This window comes from Scyliorhinus torazame, chromosome 4 (genome assembly GCF_047496885.1).
Source record: "Scyliorhinus torazame isolate Kashiwa2021f chromosome 4, sScyTor2.1, whole genome shotgun sequence".
Taxonomy (NCBI): Eukaryota; Metazoa; Chordata; class Chondrichthyes; order Carcharhiniformes; family Scyliorhinidae; genus Scyliorhinus; species Scyliorhinus torazame.
Window position 1 is genome coordinate 197579612 of NC_092710.1, and position 13558 is coordinate 197593169.

A 13558-nucleotide genomic window follows, 5' to 3' on the forward strand; every position below is an offset into this window, starting at 1 on the left:
ACAGTCACTTGAGGCAAGAATTGAACCCGGGTCCGTGGCATTGTGAGGCAGCAATGCTAACCACTGTGCCACCGTGCCGATCTCACCAATCTCAGCCAGAGCACTGATAGGGATGCTACAATTTGTTTCTGTGTCACTGGGCTAGACGGAGGAAGAATGTAGCTAGGATTGTTGGTGCTGACATTAGAAATGCTGGAAATACTCAGCAGACAGCATCTGTGGAGGGTGAGGCAGAGCAAAGCAACAGGATTTCACATTTTGGGTCAGGGCCCTGACCCTACATTTTACCGGGACAGTTATCCAACACTGATTTTACCTGAATTCACCAATTAATGGCCAAAAAACATAGTTGTCATCCAATTAAGGACAGTAGGTAAGATCTCTCGGCTGGAGAGCCAATAGGTGGCCCTTCTGCATGAAAGGAGCTGCAGTCTGCCGTTGCAGGTAAGCTAAGAGTGCCCTCTCACCAACGTCAACATAACTGAAATAAACAGCGCACAAGGGGTTTCGAAGACATCCTTGATAAGCAAGGCAGAGATGAGGAGGCATTTCTTCAGCCAGAGGGTGGTGAATCTTTGGAACTCTTTGCCGCAGAAGGCTGTGGAGGTCAAATCATTGAATATCTTCAAGTCAGAGATAGATAGGTTCTTGATTAATAAGGGGATCAGGGGTTACGGGGAGAAGGCAGGAGAATAGGGATGCGAAAAATATCAGCCATGAATGGCAGAGCAGACTTGGTGGGCTGAGTGGCCTAAATCTGCTCCTATGTCTTATGGTCTTATGGGTGGTCATTCCGCCGCTTCCAAAAAATGGGGCCGGATGATGCTAGCAAACCAGCATATTGTCCACTGGTGTGAAATTACATGCCTGTCCATCTGTCTTCTCGTCCCCCTATCGGATTGAAAATCCTGCCCTTATTTTATTTGCTGACCAGCGATTTAGATGCTGGAAAGTGATACGAAAAAAGCAAATTTAGCTACGAAGCCTCGATTGCGAATCAATATTCACTCAGGTCACTTCTGTAAGGTACTATAGGAGACCATTAGTATCATACCCCAAAATGAGTCAATATCTTTGGAAGTTGTATGTATTTTATTAATTAACATTATTTAATTAAATAGAAAATTTTAAACATGAGAGCCTGCCCCTTTAAGAGGTTTTTGCTGTTACTACAATTATTCATTTAGTCTCCTTCTCAGGTTAATTTAGAATTCCTTAATTTTTTCAATTCAAAAATGAGTTTAAGAAAGTAATTTTTTTAAGAATGATATCGCCATTTAGCCATTATTGTTCAACATATAAATACAGGTTATATTTAAATAAGATGGTTGAGCAAGTTCATTAGGGAAAGAATTTCTCTGATCATTTTGTGCAGTAACAGAGCAAAAGCAGTCAGGAGGCTTTTCTTTGTTCAATATTTCTAACAAATTGATAAACATCTTCTTTTCAAATCCGGGAGGGATTTTCCCAGATACATTTTTGATGTCATTATATGTATCAATCAGATGAATTCTAACCTCATCAGGTGGAATTTTACTACTATGCCCATGAGAAAGTCTTTGCAAATTAAAATAAATCATGGAAATTGGCTTCCACCTATTTAGAATCTTCACAGTAACTTCATTGCAGCGTTGATGTCAGCCTACTTCTGACAGTAATAAAGATTATTATTATCTACATAGTTATAAATTAGTGCTCTTTCTCATCTCAGACATTTAAACTGATGGGAAAATGTTGAGAATCTTTTCCATTAAATATTAACATTCCAGATTTTTTTCCTTAAACCACTGTCTATGTAAGAATCACAAATGGTGCACATTTAGTCTTTTTTTCCCCCCACCTGTAGACACAACAAAAAGAGCAGAGCCATATACCTCTTGCTGTGACAAATCCATGTTAGCGGACCCACAGAAGCCTGAAAGATTGTGCTAGTTAATGACTATTTACAGACTGTTTTCTTGTGCAGTTCTTGTCATTATCGCTCTTGGATTCTGGTGCCACTTGAGGCATCCAAGAAGTCACACTGATGCTTCCCCAACTAGCTTGGGGCAAGGAATGCACAAGTAATTACAACTCCACAATTGCTCAAATTACATTGGTTGGATGAGCTTTCCAGTCTGTACTGCAGAACCAGTGAATGTGGGCCTGATTCTTTCCAGTAAACTTTGCACAATCCAAGAGTATTGCGGTCAGTCTATTGCTGATAAGGATCTCCGTTATTTCTAAAAATGACTCCGTGGGATCACACTGAATGTGAACAGCACACATTCTGTTTAAAATGGCAAAAGTGTACTAAATCTGAATTCTCTGGGGCAAATATTACAATTAAAATTAATTCAAAATAATAAATTACATAGCAACAATGTTATGTAATTCTTATTTAAAATGCTGACACAAAAGTGAGGCAAAACTCTAGTGGGGGCAGAGGTACTACACTGGCTGACCTTCAACTTCAACACCAGTCAAGCCTGTACACAAGAATGTTATATGTTTGAATTAAATCATCTCTCATTTTTCTAAACTCCAGATAATAAAGGCTCAGTCTATTTAATCTTTCCTCAAAAGACAATCTCTCCATCACAGGAATTAGTTTGGTGAACATTTGTTACACTCTCCCTATGGCAAGTATTCCTTTCCTTAGGTAAGGAGGCCAAAACTAATTCAATACACTTCAGGTGTGGCCTCACCCAGGTTCCACATAACTGTAGTAAGAGATTTTTTTCAGCAATAGTCAAATCCTCTTTCAATAAAGGCCAATGTAACATCTGCCACCTATTTCTATCCCAAACCAGGCCCCAATAGTGGCTAGAGATACTGGACAGAAACCCTAATATTTTATTTTAATTTTGTAAGACTGTGAGGAAAGGATACCTCGCTCGAGGAGTGAGTACACTAAGAGATATGTTTACGATATATTAGAACACACTTCATTACTGACACAGTATTAAAATCTTTAACATCACAACAGAAAATAGCTTACAGTTACTCCTTAAACATTGCTACTCAATACATTGAATACAATACCCTTACCTGCTATCTTTATTCCGACTTAAACAACCAGAGAAAAAAAATCTCAACTCTCAATCCACTTTAACTACCAATGGTACATAGGAACTTTTACTTTAGAGATGCTCTTTGAGAAAGAGAAGACTTCCGGTCGGGCTCTGGAGGTGGAAGGCGTGCACGGGGCAGCTCTCACTACAGAACTAGGTTCTCAGCAGTTTCTTTTTCTTGTTTTTTGCTTGTTTCGTCCGGGGGGGGGGTTTCTTCCTCCTAATCCTTGTGGGTTTTTATTTTTGTGCGCATTAAAAGAAAACGGAGAGGAGGGAAAAAAAAAAGAAAGGACCCACGCAGCGCTCACCCGGAGGTATGAGCAGGGGAAAAAGAGAAGGGGCCGCTAGGGGCTGGACCGGTAAGCTGTGGCCCGTGGGAGGAAAGGAGGAAAAGTTGTGCGAGAGGAACCGGAGACTTGGAAGGGGCCGGGGAGAGTCGCGCCCCCCCCCCCCCCCAAACGGAGCTAGTGCCTTGGAGCGTGGGCCTGTGAGCCGGCCCGACCGAGCCACCGCCCCTCCCGCACAGCAGAATGTGGGCGGCCGAGGAGAAGCGGCACCGAAGCGGGGACCGAGCCAGCAGGAACGACCTGCGAACACCCACCCACGCGTGGCAGCAGGGCGCGGGGCAGGACGAGCGGCGGCCCGAGCCAAAGCGGGGACCGAGCCAGCAGCAAGGACCCCCCCCACCCCCGTGGCAACCACCACGAGGCAGGCGGCGGAACAAAGAGGGACCCCCGGCCCAACCAGAAGTCTCTCTCTCTCGACCCTGGGTGAGTGAGGAGGAGAAAAAGAAAAGAACTTCCTCTTTTTCAAAAAAAACTTTGAAAAGAAAACTTTTAAAGGGAGAGAAAATTTCTTCTTTTTTTCCACGTTTAAAAAAAAAACTTACCTGAAAAGAGTCTTTTTAGAAGGGGGGGGGGAAAGAGGGGGAGGGAAAGAAAAGAAAAGGGGAAAAAATGCCAGAAGGGAGCCGAAGCAGAGGGAGAAAGGGCACCAAAAGCTAACGGGGCAATACGCGAGTCCGTTCAGACGAGCTAATCGGCGCACGAAGCAGGGGAACGGAAGCCTCACCACAACAAAAAGAACTGGGCAGCCAGGAGTATTTCACCCCTGGGCCAGAGGGGAACTGGAACTGGAAGGCAGCTTTTGCCGAGGCGCTGAGGGAACATCAGCAGGTAAACAAAGCAGGGACCAGAGCAGACATAGCTCGCCCTGGGCAGAGCAGAGAAGACACTGGAAGCCCAAGAGGAGAAACTGGAAACCCAAGAGGCGACCATTAAGGAGCTGGAAAAAGCTGCGACTGACATCATCAACCGGACCACGGCCCTGGAGAAACAGGTGGTGAGGCTGGGCACAACACAGGGGAGCCTGAAGGGCAGGGTGGACGATCAGGAAAACCGCTCAAGAAGACAAAATTCAGGATAGTGGGTCTACCAGAGGGGATCGAGGGTAGAAACCCCACGGCATACGTGGCCGAGATGCTGGGCAACTTAGTGGGGAGGGAAACTTTCCCCAACCCACCAGAAATGGACAGAGCACACCGGTAGCTGCGCCCGAAGCCCAGGGCATGGGACCACACAAAGGCAGTTATAGCTAAACTGCACAGGTACCAAGACAGGGAAACAATCTGACGCTGGGCCAGGCAAAACAGAACTTGCAAATGGGAAGGACACTTCATTCGAGTGTACGAGGACATTGGGGCAGACCTCGCCAGGAGACAGGCCGAATTCAATAGAGCGAAAGCAGCTCTTCACAAGAACAATGTGCGGTTTGGTAAGCTGTACCCAGCGAAACTCTGGGTCACATACCAAGAAAGAGAGTATTTCTTCACAGCCCCGCTGAAGCAAACAAGTTTATCGAAGAACACGGGCTGGAAAACCACCAGCGAGGGTAGAAATACGGGGCCCCTGACGAGGGGCAACAACACGCCGACGGGGGTGGGGGAGGGGTGAGGCAACGCCAGGCCCCCCCGCCCCCACCCTGGCGAGCACACCCTGAACAAAAAGCTAACCATTTCCCGAGGGACCGCCACAGATGGGAGACCAGGCCTCAGCATGAGGGAACGAGAGTAGTGAAGAAGGGAGAGCAAGCGAGGGGAGTGCAGGGTAGGATGGGGGAAGAGCGGGCAGAAAAACGCAAAGGCTGGGCAAGGAGAAGCGAGACAGTAACTCCCGAGAGGGGGGCTCACCACACTAGTAGGAAAGTTAGCGCCGGTGGCATGCAACAAAACAGGGCCAGAGCGCGCCTCCAACAGGGGGGAACGGCGCCAGGCAGAGGAGGGGGGGGGGAAACAACTCAACAGAGGCGGGAGAGCAAAATGGGATAGGAGCAGGGGAAAGAGGGTCAAAGAAGGGATATACATGAGGGGGGAGAAAAGGGGAGGAAAGGGAGGAACTAGGGGCACAGGAAGGGAGGGACGGGGTGGGGGAACATAGGGACGAAGGGACAAACAAGGCTAGAAAAGGAACAGCAATAGGGCTACAAAGTGCCACAACCAAGGGCTCGAAACAAGGAATCACTGCAAGCACCCACCCAGTACGGTCTCTGGGCAAAGGGAGACCCCAGAGTGCAGGGAGCTACCCGCGTGGAGATCGCACAGCGGCGGCCATGTCGGGTACCCTGGAGCGCAGGGGCCCGACCTCATTGAGAGAGCAGTGACAGCGGCCATCCTGGACTGCCCCCTAACAAAGGGGAACCCTGGAGGGCAGGGGCGTGTCCACCAGGTAAATATGGTTAATCCCACAGGAGCGAGGGGACAGAAGCCCTCCACCAGGATAATCACCTGGAACATAAGGGGACTCAACGGCCCAGTGAAAAGATCCAGAGTCCTCAACTACCTAAGAAATATGAAGGCAGACATAATCTTCCTCCAAGAGACGCACCTGAGAGAGCAGGACCGACTGCGGGTCAGAAAGGGCTGGGTGGGACAGACCTACCATTCCTGTTACGGGACGAGGGTCAGGGGGCTGGCAATACTGATCAGCAAATAGACAATGTTTAGGGCGTCAAAGACGGTTACGGACCCAGGGGGATGGTACGTCATGGTCAGCGGGGCCCTGGATGGGGCACCGGTAGTATTAGTTAACGTGTATGCGCCCAACTGGGACGACACGAGCTTCATCAAGAAGACCATGGCAGAAATCCCTAACATAGCGACGCACCGGCTAATCATGGGGGGGGGGGACTTCAACTGAGTACAGGATCCAACGACTGACAGATCAAACCCCAAAACGGGGAAAACCTCAAGCATGGCAAGGGAACTCAGTCACTTTATGGAACGGATGGGAGCGGAGGACCCCTGGATGTTCACCCACCAGGGGAGAAGGAGTTTTCCTTCTTCTCCCCAGTACACAACGTATACACCAGAATTGACTTCTTTGTGGTGGGGAAAAACAGTGCTTCCGGGGATAGACAATGTGGAATACTCCACAATTGTGATATCAGACCACGCTCCACACTATATGGACGTGAGGCTGGAGACCGGCAGGGCCCAATGCCCCACATGGAGGTTGGACATTGCCCTACTAGCTGACAAGGCCTTCAACGAAAAGATATCACGGGCCATAGCAGAGTACACGGAGAACAACCAGAACGGGGAGGTCTCACCCTCCAAGTTCTGGGAAGCGCTAAAGGCCGTACTAAGAGGGGAAATCATCGCTTTCAAAGTGCGAAGAGAGAGGGAGGAAGGGGCGGCTAGGCAGCAGCTGGTCAACTCCATACTGGAGGTAGACTGTAAATACTCCAAGGCCCCGACTGTAGAGCTTCTGGCGGAGAGGAAAGAGCTACAAAGGAACTTTGATCTGCTCTCCACCAGGAAAGCAGTGTTTCAACTCCGCCAGGCACGTGTGAACACGGAGACAAAACCAGCCGCCTGTTGGCACACCAGCTGAGAAAGCAGGCAACCACCAGAGAAATTGCACAAATCAGGGATACTAGAGGCATATTAGAAACAGAACCAGAAAAGATCAACAAAGCCTTCAGGGCCTTTTACCAAGGGCTGTACACCTCAGAGCCCCCAATGGGGGAGTCTGGGATGAAACGGTTCATTGATGGACTGGACATTCCAGTCGTGGTGGAGGGCAGAAAACGGGGCCTGGAAGCACCACTAGCACTGGGAGAGATCATGGACAGCATTAGCTCCATGTAGGCGGGGAAGGCGCTGGGACCAGACGGGTTTCCGGTGGACTTCTACAAAAGATTTCCGACAGCACTGGCCTTGCACCTCTGGGAGATGTTCACAGACTCGCTAGCTAGGGGCACACTGCCGCCAACGCTAGCACAAGCCTCAATCTTGCGAATACCTGAGAAAGACAAAGACCCAACGGGATGTGGGTCATACAGACCCATCTCACTGCTGAATGCAGACGCCAAAATACTGGACAAGATTCTAGCCAAAAGGCTAGAGGACTGCATGCCAGAGTTGGTCGCAGAGGACCAGACTGGCTTTGTCAAAGGTAGACAGCTTATTTCGAACATTAGGCGCCTGCTGAACGTGATAATGACCCCCTCCGGGGAGAGAGTACCAGAGGTGATCGTCTCCCCAGACGCAGAAAAGGCCTTTGACAGAGTCGAATGGAAATACCTCATAGAGGTACTGGAGCGGTTCAGGCTTGGAACAGGGTTCACCTCCTGGGTAAAGCTCCTATACAACACTCCCATGGTGAGCGTACGGCCAAACAACACCAACTCCCGATACTTCCAGCTGCACAGGGGCACCAGATCAAGATGCCCACTGTCCCGCTGCTGTTCACCCTAGCGATCGAGCCACTAGCAATTGTGCTCAGAGCAGCAAAAAGCCGGAGGGGGATCCAAAGGGGTGGCAGAGAGCACAGAGTCTCACTCTATGCAGATGACCTGCTCCTCTACATTTCGGACCCACAGAGCAGCATGGACGGAATCATCGCGCTTCTTGGGCTACAAACTCAACATGAGCAAAAGCGAGATCTTCCCGGTACATCCAGCAGTAGGTGGGGCAGCACTAACAGGACTGCCGTTTAAACAAGCCCAACACATATTCCGCTACCTGGGGATCCAAATAGCCCACGACTGGAAAGGGATCCACAAATGGAACCTCACCAGTCTGACAGAGGACCACTCTCCCTTGCGGGGAGAGTCCAGACGATCAAAATGAACGTGCTGCTCAGGTACCTCTTCCTATTCAGAGCCATCCCGATCTACATCCCCAAGGCCTTTTTCAAAGCACTAGGCAAACTAATCATAGCGGTCGTATGGGGGGGGGGGGGGGGGGGGGGGGGGGGGGGGAATGCTAGAATCCCAAAGAAGGTCTTACAAAAAACAAAATCCAGGCCGGGGGTCTAGCCCTCCCAAACCTACAATTCTACCACTGGGCGGCGACGGCCAAGCGAATAAGGGGATGGATCAAGGAGCCAGAAGCGTGGAAGAGGCCTCCTGCATGGGGATCTCCCTCCGTGCCCTCGCCACGGCAGCACTCCCATCACCACCCAAAAAACACTCCAGCAGCCCGGTGGTGATAGCCACCCTCCAATCCTGGAACAAACTACGGCAGCAATTTGGCCTGACCAAAATGTCGGACAAAGCTCCCATCTGCAACAGCCATAGGTTCACACCAGCGCTGACTGACACAACTTCAAAAGGTGGGGACAGGGCGTAGGGACACTGACAGTCAGGGACCTATACACGGACAGCAGGATCGAAATACTGGGCGAACTGACAGAGAAATTCCAGCTGGCCAGGGGGAACGAGCTAAGGTACCTGCAACTCAAAAATTTCCTCCGAAAGGAGACAAGGACGTACCCACAACTGCCACGACAGACATTACTGGAAGTGTTACTGGACGCAAGCATACTAGAGAAAGGAAACTGTAGCGACATGTATGACCGACTGGTAGAAGGGGCCGACACCGTACTGGACGCAACAAGAATGAAGTGGGAGGAGGACCTGGGGATCGAGATAGGGTGGGGACTCTTGGGCGAAGCACTGCATAGGGTCAACTCGACCTCCACGAGCGCAAGTCTCAGCCTGACGCAACTAAAAGTGGTACATAGAGCCCACTTAACAAGAACCCGTATGAGTAGGTTCTCCCCGGAGGTGGAGGATAGACGTGAACAGTGCCAAGGAGGCCCGGCCAACCACGCTCACATGTTCGGGTCTTGCCCCAGACTTGTGGAGTACTGGACAGCCTTCTTTGAGGCAATGTCCAAAGTGGTGGGGGTGAGGGTGGAGCTATGCCCGAAAGTGGCGGTCTTCGGGTTTCAGACCAACCTGGATCTATTCCTGGGGAGGAGGGCAGACGCCCTTGCCTTTGCCTCCCTGATCGCCCGCCATAGAATCCTGTTCGGCTGGCGGTCAGCAGCACCACCCAAAGCTGCAGACTGGCTGTCCGACCTCTCAGAATCTCTCCAAATGGAGAAAATCAAATTCGCCATCCGAGGGTCAGACGACGGCTTCCACAGAACGTGGGAGCTAATCACCCGATTGATCCGGGATTTGTTTGTGGTCAACAAACAAGCCGAAAAATAGCCAGGTAGCCAAGAACCAGGAGAAAGTAGCCAAAGCATGAGAGGGAGAGATAGACCGGGAGAGGGAGCTAAATCAGCTAAATCTAAGAGGAAGGAAAGGTGAACCACAGGGAGGGGGGGGAGGGGGCGGAGAAGATGGAAGAGACAGGGAACAATAGAGGAGAGCCAGGGGGGGGGGGGAGAGAGAGAGGCAGGGAAACTTTAACTAACTTGGCATCCACAGGAACAGCGAAAAAGGAGAATACAGGCGGAAGACGAGAGGGCCGGCTGAAGCGGAAGTGGACAACGGCAGCGAAATCCGTCCGGGAGAAGCGAGGGGCAACACCAGCACTAGACCCATTCGAGTATTGCCCTCCGTAATTGGAAATTGTGTCTCCGGCACCCAAATGTATATCTAGCTGCCCACCCCCCTGCACAAACAGATGCCTACTTATGTGTGTAAATAATTTTGCCAAGTGTACAGAGGTTGCTGCTGTTGGGCAGGTGCATAATACCCTACCAGTTACATTATTTGATTTTGTACTTCTCTCCTGTTGTTACTTTTTTGTTTTCCTTTGTGATTTGTGTGTGTGTGCCCTTCTCTTCTTCTATATGTATATATATCATATCCTGTGTACATAACGGCAAATATATTTTGTTCAAAAACCCAATAAAAACATTTATTAAAAAAAAGAGAAAGAGAGAACTCTTGAAACTATTTTAAAGAAAATATATGACTCTTGTCAAACCCATGCAGAAACTTTGGATTTATGTCTTCAAAATAAGTTTTCCAGGTTGTTTCAGCTCCCCCTTGTTCTCAGACTGCTAATCTTTAAACTGCAGTGAGAGCAAACTGTTCGACTTCTGGACATAGCTTCATTCAGTTAAGAACTGCATTTACATGCTTTCTGCAAAGTGCCTGATGCCTTAGCTCCACCCAGCAAAGACACCATCTTACCAAGCTGAAATCTAATTAACTCCACATGGATCGCCTTAATCAAAACAACATTTTTATTAGGCCAAGCTTTTACGATGCTTTAATTACACTCCTGGCTCCCAAAATATACTTGTCTTTCAGACGAGGATTTCTTTTAAAACATGATTGCAGCAGTCACACAAATACACACTCCGGCTTTTCACCCTTACTGCACCAAATACCAAAAGTACCATACATCCGAAATTGCTACATTCATCATACAGCTTAATTGCTTGCTGTACCTGCATGTCAGCTTTCAGTGACACATGAGCAAGGCCACCCAAGTCCCTGTGAAGTTCAACACATCCCAGCCTCTCTCCACTTACAAAATGCTCTGTCTTTCCTGCCAAAGTGGAAAACTCACATTTCTCCACATTATATTTCATCTGCCAAATTTTTGCCCACTCACTTAGCCTCTCCAAATCCCCTTGGAGTGTCTTTGCATCCTCCACACAACTTCCACTTCCACCTTGTTTTGTGCCACCTGTAAACTTGGAAATATAACATTTAATCCCCACATACACATTATTGATGTAGAATATGAGGAGCTGCAGCCCAAGCACTGATCCTTGTGATAGCCCACTAGTCTAAAACTGCCAACTTGAAAACAACCTATTTATTCCCTCTCTGTTTCCTGTCCTTTAACTAGTTCTCAATCCATGTCCGGATATTCCCCCAACCTCATACTAAACTCTTGTGTGGGACCTTATCAAAAGTTTTCTGAAAATCTAAATATACCACATCCGCTGGTTCCTCCTAATCTATTATGCTAGTTACATTCTCCAAAAATTCCAACAGATTTCATAAACCATGTTGACTAGGCCCAATTGTAAGATTTCTTCCTTCCATTTCCTATGTTCCCCATTTCTTTTCTTTTATTGTTTTGGTCCGTGGATCAATAATGATGTGCCTTTAAGAAGAGAGAAAAAAACCCAAAGACTCAGTTTAAAACAGCCTGCTTTCCAGGATACTGGATTTCAGGCTGTGTGTTGGGAGGAGTAGTAGTCAGACTCTTCGGCACCAGGTAGATGGTAGGAACCAGTTTTGGAGGGAATTAGTCTGATTGGTTAGTGAGCAGTTGGCCAGGGACAGTGTTTTGCCTGACGACAGTCAGTGATTGGGATTGGTTTCTGCGGGAACCTTTAAGAAGTGATCAGACCTCAGAAGTGAAGGGAGTTGTTTTCTCTCTCTGCTGTTTCTAGCTGGAAGCTGAAGATATTTTAAGTACATTGTGGTGTTCTTTGTGGTGCCAAACTCAGGATGGTTGGCATGGTGTTCACAAAGACCACAAAATAGCTTTAACTTGAACAAAGCTATAAATTTATTAACACTACTAATTTGGATTTGACACATACTCCTAAATAATATATACAATAATAGTTAATTATCATATAATCTACACTCACCTACAACTAATCTCTACAATAATAAATTATGATCTGCTCTTACTCACACTATCTTTCCTTCAGTCTGTACGGTAGGTAACTCCTTCACTTCGCTCCCCCACAAGGCTTAGAATCAATGTCTTATATACTTGTAACTGTAGCTCCCTCTAGTGGCTGATCTAGACATTTCATTAACCCTTGCAGTTCTTACATTTATGATAATAGCTCATCCCCTTTCTTTGGAAAAGAAAAATTATTATAAACTTGATTTGTGATATTTTTCTTTGAACATTACATGAGCTAGTATTAATCATAAATTTGTTATAGAGGCTGATATAGCACAGTGGGCTAAACAGCTGGCTTATAAGAGAGAACAGGACCAGCAGCGCGGGTTCAATTCCCGTACCAGCCTCCCTGAACAGGCACCGGAATGTGGCGACTAGGGGCTTTTCACAGTAACTTAATCGAAGCCTAGTTGTGACAATAAGTGATTATTATTATCATTCAGTTGCAAATAATTGTATATCACTTTGTTGATGATAAAGGAATAATTATTACAGTCATTACAAATGTAATCTGTTTGGTGGTCTCCTCGTTCCAGTTGATCTTTTCAATGGTGTCTTCAAAATATGCAATTGATCTTCCATATTGTCTTGCTGTATTGGTGACAAGTAAGGATGAAAGTCAATGTCCTTGAAGATGTTATATTGATCAATAACATTTTGAGGTTGAGACAGAACATGTTTGATTCGCAACAGTGCTCTTCTATTTTTTAAATAATCTATATTGTCACAAGTAGGCTTACATTGACACTGCAATTAAGTTACTGTGAAAAGCCCCTAGTCGCCACATTCCGGCGCCTGTTCGGGAACACGGAGGGAATATTCAGAATGTCCAATTCACCGAACAGCACATTCTTCGGGACTTGTGGGAGGAAACCGGAGCACCCGGAAGTTCGTCTGAACATAGAACCTTGTTCAATCTGAACCAAGTACGATCTTGGTGCGACTTATCTTGGAACTTTAGCTATGTGTTGTCATCCATCATCAGGATTTTGTATACGTACGTAATCTCCTTCTGTCAATTTTGATACAGGTTTTGCTTCCTTGTCATAGTTCTCTTTCTGTTTCTGTTTTCTTAATCTGATATGGTCGCGTATCTCTTGATGATCCATATCTGGAATAGTTATCTCGGGTAACGTGGTGCGAATTTTCTACGCATTAACATCTGAGCTGGTGATAATCCCGATGACAGTGGTGTTGCTGTGAAGGTCAACAGTGCCAAAGATAAATCTTTGCTTTCATCGATTGCTCTATAGAACAATTTTTTGATTATTCCTACGCCCTTCTCTGCTTTGCCATTTGACTAAGAATACAGTGGGCTTGATGTTATGTGATTAAAGTTGTCCTTTGCTGCAAACTGTATCCACTCCCAGCTTGTGAAACAAGGACCATTGACGGAGACAATGTGTAATGGTATCCCATGGCAAGCAAAAATAGGTTTTGCTGCACGTCAGTCAGATCTTGGTGTTCAATCATTCAGCATCATCACCTCGGGATAGTTGGAATAATAGTCGATGGTGACTAGATAGTCATGACCTTTAAAGTAGAACAAATCCATACCAAAGTTGATCCACGGATTGGTGATGAGTTCAGTTTCTTTCAT

General features: G+C 47.3%; 1 protein-coding gene across 7 annotated transcripts in view; it reads right to left on the reverse strand.

The window, feature by feature from the left end:
• supt3h (SPT3 homolog, SAGA and STAGA complex component) overlaps positions 1-13558 on the reverse strand; it is a 622281-nt gene that overhangs the window by 86757 nt on the left and 521966 nt on the right. The window lies entirely within an intron of this gene.